This window comes from Bison bison, unplaced genomic scaffold (genome assembly GCF_000754665.1).
Source record: "Bison bison bison isolate TAMUID 2011002044 unplaced genomic scaffold, Bison_UMD1.0 scf7180017864479, whole genome shotgun sequence".
NCBI lineage: Eukaryota > Metazoa > Chordata > Mammalia > Artiodactyla > Bovidae > Bison > Bison bison.
The window spans coordinates 1,502,161-1,507,496 of NW_011495039.1; positions in this window are offsets into that span (position 1 = coordinate 1,502,161).

Here is a 5,336-nt window from a genome sequence, read left to right on the forward strand (position 1 = left end):
GAATAAGGGGGGGGGGGGGGGCGGAAAGTGAAAGAAGGAAATAGATATACAAACATAGATATATTCTATACTCATGCCACAGAGGATGTCCTAAGGCACAAAGGTAGGACAGACAAAAGGGGTAAAATTACAGAGTTTACAAAGCTTATATTCTTGGTTCCATCACAGATGAGGTTTGTGACCTTTGGTTCATATTAATCTCACCTTAATTTCAGTTTACTCTTTATAAAAATGACAGTAATGAGGACTTTTCAGACTATCTTGTCTGCCTTGATAGTAACTGCTGCTGCTGGTGCTGCTAAGTCACTTCAGTTGTGTCCGACTCTGTGCGACCCCATAGACAGCAGCCCATCAGGCTCCACCGTCACTGGGATTCTCCAAGCAAGAACACTGGAGTGGGTTGCCATTTTCTTCTCCAATGCATGAAAGTGAAAAGTGAAAGTGAAGTCGCTCAGTCATGTCCGACTCTTTGAGACCCCATGGACTGGAGCCTACCAGGCTGCTCCATCCATGGGATTTTCCAGGCAAGAGTACTGGAGTGGGGTGCCATTGCCTTCTCCGTGAAAGTAACTGAGGCAACATTTATTAATGTACTTTGTAAATCAAAGACAGTAAATTGGTGCTGTTGTTTTTAATAGTTAGAGTGCAATATAGCTCAGATCAGCATAGTTGTCCATAAGTCCTTCTTTATTCAAGGGCATAAATATTAATAAATCCTACAAGAAATAGTTAAGAAGGAAGTTTCTAAAGAATAATACTCACAGTAAACATTTTATAGTATTGTAGTTAAGTGTTCCATCTTTTTAATTATAGCCACATTCAGTTAGGCTAAAAAAGAGTCAAGCCAAAATAAGTCTGGAGACTCCACAAATAAGACTATTATGCATTATGAGATTCTTTTTTTCTCAATTTAATCAGAATTCTACAGATTGCACTCTAAAATCCACAACTTTAGTTTCCAATCAGAGCTACTGGTTATAAATATTTGTGAATGCTTTGATTAGAAATAATTCTCTGTTCATGGAGAAGCTTATAATATAATCACTATCCAGTTTATATGATAGAAGACCAATGTATCAAGTTACAAGCAAACGGAGTCTTTCACTGAGATGTTGCAGATAAATTTGGTCTATTTCCTATTCTTATGCTTTCATTTTTACAAAGAATTAAAAAATATTTAAAAGTTAAACTTTTAAAATTAAACTTTATTGACTGCCAAATGAATTTTTTTCTTTGCAGATTTACAATGAACATGTGGTTATGTAAATATCTTTTCTGGAAATGTATTTCAACATAATCCTACATGACTTGCAAGAGATTTAGATGGTCACATAAACCTGTGGTGCGACCACAGATTTCAGAGATAAACATGATCTCTTAGGTGGTTATTTTCATTGTGACATATTTTATATACATAAGTGGATAAATTCAACTTGTTTCCAGGAATCTATTAAGAATTATCTTGTGATATGTTTCAAAGTTTTTAAACTAAGTTCACAATGTGTATTTAATATTTGGAATAGAGGATACAGGAGATTAATTATAGCACCAAACTCCAAAGTCTTGAATGGATGTTTTTAAGATCTCTGTGCTAACACTTGTTATGATTTGCTAATACTTTAATAAACCTGCTTTTTATTTTTCAATAGAAAGAACAATCAGGTTCCAGCTACTTAAACATTTATTTTATCTGTATTGAGGATTTACTATACTTTGAGTTTGTTTTTGTTGTTGTGTGTTTTTTGTTTTTTTTTTGACTGCTTATTAACAGCTCATCTAAAGAAAAGAAAGGAGATAGGCCTCAAGTCAATCAAAATTGTTTGGAAGTGATCTGTCTGAGATATTTCTTGTCCAGAGATCACCCTGTTTGTTTTGGCTGCCTTGCTCAATATTCTTTTTGAGTTCCTTTAAAATATACCTGCTCAGCCAAAGGATATGACCTTTAAGGTAGAAAAAGACGAGTTTTTGATCATGGCTTTAAAATTAGCTGCCTTTCTCTGATAGAAGAAAATTGGTATGAATATAGTTCAGGATATTCTTCAGTATAAGAAGATCGTGAGATTGCTCAATTTTTCCATAATTAGTTGAACAAGACTGAGCAACTAACACACAACACAGAATACAACACTTCAAATTAGCCCTCTCTTGACTAGTTCAAGCTTCAAAGAGACGTCTTCAAGAACTACAATATCACGTCCAGGTGACTCCTAAATGTATATTTTTGAGTGCATTCCCAAAGTTAATTGAAAACAAAAGAGAACTTCCCACTTCTGGGCCAATAATGGGAATGGCAATTAGACAAGAGACAGAAGTAGACATCAAGGAAGGAAGCGGTAGGTAGGTGCCCACCTCTCCTTCCCGTCCTGTCCCCTACCACTCCAGAAGCTTGAGCTGAACTCCAGTCAGATAATGGGAGCTCCAGTCAGATAGTAGGATTTAGAACCATCCAGATATATCCAAGCCATTTGAGACTCTGAAGGAGGATCATCTTTTAGGATACCAACCTGAGATAAAGCATCATTTGTGAAAATCTGAGAGTGGCAGGCTTTTTCGTGTGGTTTGACTTAGATTCCCTTAGTTCTGGTGTGCATGAACCACATCTAGATGAAGCCAAGTCTGGTTGAGGAGATAACCCAGGGGTATTTTTTTTGTGTGTACAGGTTTCTTTTGGTGAAGGACACAAAACACTGATGCTTGGCTCAATGGAAGGCAGAACTCTGTTTACTACTCCAAAGAAAAGAAGGTGGCTAGCAGGGCCATCCAGGGACCTATATATGGGACAGGACAATAGCAAACCAGAGTCACTGGGAAGAACTTGTATATGATGGTGGGAAGGGGAGGGGGCAAAAAGGAAGGTTAGCTATGTTTCACAGGCTCCCAGTAGATTGGCTAATTTGTTATTGTTGTTTTTCTTTGTTTTCACTGCATGGCTTGTGGGATCTTATTTTCCTAACCAGGGACTGAACCCAGGCCATTGTAGTGAAAGTACTGAGTTCTAACCACTGGACCACCAGGGACTTCCCTAGATTGGCTAATTTGAATAAGTGTTCACTCTCTAGGGTTAGTGTTCCTAGCTGTCTGGTATCTGGTCCTGGGACAGTTAGGACATTGCATAGTGACCTGGAGAGTGAGACTCAAATAACGGAAATGGTTGGACTGTGGACTTAATTAGCTGCTAAAGATGAGAAACTGACTGGTCTCTAGCCAGGACATAAAAATTGGGTCCAGGCAGCATTAAGAAAAAGCTATATTACAATTGATCCCCTGATGTCTTGATGTGAGTTTTCAGTTTTAAATATGTAAAGTATTTGTGTAGCATAAAGAGTAGAGGAGAATTTTAGTGAGTAGGGTATACATTGCCCTTAATAGCATAGACAACATTCTATTATGAGAGTAAAAAGGAGTAAAACAAGTATTAGAAGACTTTGGAGGCTGGTCCCATAACCAGATTCCCCACTAACATGCTATTTACATAAAAAAAAAAAAAAACACTGAAAATGTTCAGGGTCCCTAACAATATCACAGTGAAGTTGTAAAGTATGTTAAAAGTATGAGGTACTTCTTTATGACAGTATCTTGGTATATTCCTTGGATTAAGTGGAAGATCCTGCCATTAAATTATTGGACGTTGTAAACTTATAGCCCAGTAAAGTATATGTAAAGATTAGTGGTATTTATTTAAAACAAAGAGGAAGGGGTTATTGTGGAGGTTATGGTCACAGACACAAGGCAAATGGTCATGGTGGCAAGTGGGATGAGGGGAGTAGAAAGCACTAAGGGACAGGTGGTCTTATCTCCAGGGATCAAGAGCTGGACCAACAGGAGGCAGTTGTCTCTTGGGGAAAGCAAACATCTACATTACTTTTTAGGACAGCACAAATAGTAGTAATAATCTTTAAAGATGTCCTTCTAGGCATGGAGTGTAGGGATATATGTTTCAGCAGAGAACAAGGAGCATACCAGGATTATAGACCAAGCAAACAGCAAGCTCAGGAAATGTAACATAATCCCTAACTTGGCAGGAAGAAAAATAATAAACACTCTGTGTCCAATTTGTCAGCACCTTAGGGGAAAGGGTCAATGGACATTGCTAGGGCAGTGGTCTTGATGCTGAGCTGAAGTCATCTCCAAGGCAAGATCTTGGGCTGGGGCTATGTTATTTGGGATGTGGGACTGAGGTGTGTTTCCAAGTAAATATTAACTTGAGTTGATATAAGTATGTTTTGGGGGGCTCTGTGTTATTATACAGCTACTCATGGAATTTGAAGATAACATTTTTGGACCTTGGAGCTTGACTTAAAAATATTTTTAAGTCGAGGGGATTTATGAATATACACCCGACAAAGGTGATACCTGTATCAGGGGTACTGCAGGAATTGAACAAAAGTGCCAGAACCCAACCGACCTAAGTAAGGGTGATCAAGTCTATGCTAAGTCACTTTAGTCGTGTCCGACTCTGTGCGACCCCATAGACGGCAGCCCACCAGGCTGCCCCGTCCCTGGGATTCTCCAGGCAAGAACACTGGAGTGGGGTGCCATTTCCTTCTCCAATGCATGAAAGTGAAAAGTGAAACTGAAGTCGTTCAGTCGTGTCCGACTCTTAGTGACCCCATGGATTGCAGCCTAACAGGCTCCTCCGTCCATGGGATTTTCCAAGCAAGAGTACTGGAGTGGGGTGCCATTGCCTTCTCTGGTGATCAAATCTAAAGGCTTCCAAAAGTTCAAGGTTTTACCTCAGTGAGGGAAGAGAGAATTATGCTGGAAAAGGTTTTAAATGACATGGTATAATTTGGGTACATGATAAAAATATTAATAGGGTACTTGTTTGCCAATTAAAATGTCTGTATCTGAGCCTGGAGCTCCAGTCTGTGTAGGCAAGTCCTCCAATTTAGATGATTATAATGGGTTATTTGCCTCAGTTGTTCGTTCAGTCCATGACTGACCAGCAATCAAGTTCTTTGGGCTCCTGGGCTTGAATTAGCCAAATTAGTGGCATCCAGGCCTCAGAATTTGCCATGCTTGATTTAAACAATGACTTACCTGGAATGCTCAAACTACTGCACAATTGCACTCATCTCACATGCTAGTAAAGTAATGCTCAAAATTCTCCAAGCCAGGCTTCAGCAATACGTGAACCGTGAACTTCCAGATGTTCAAGCTGGTTTTAGAAAAGGCAGAGGAACCAGAGATCAAATTGCCAACATCTGCTGGATCATGGAAAAAGTAAGAGAGTTCCAGAAAAACATCTATTTCTGCTTTATTGACTATGCCAAAGTCTTTGACTGTGTGGATTACAATAAACCGTGGAAAATTCTGAAAGAGATGGGAATACCCTG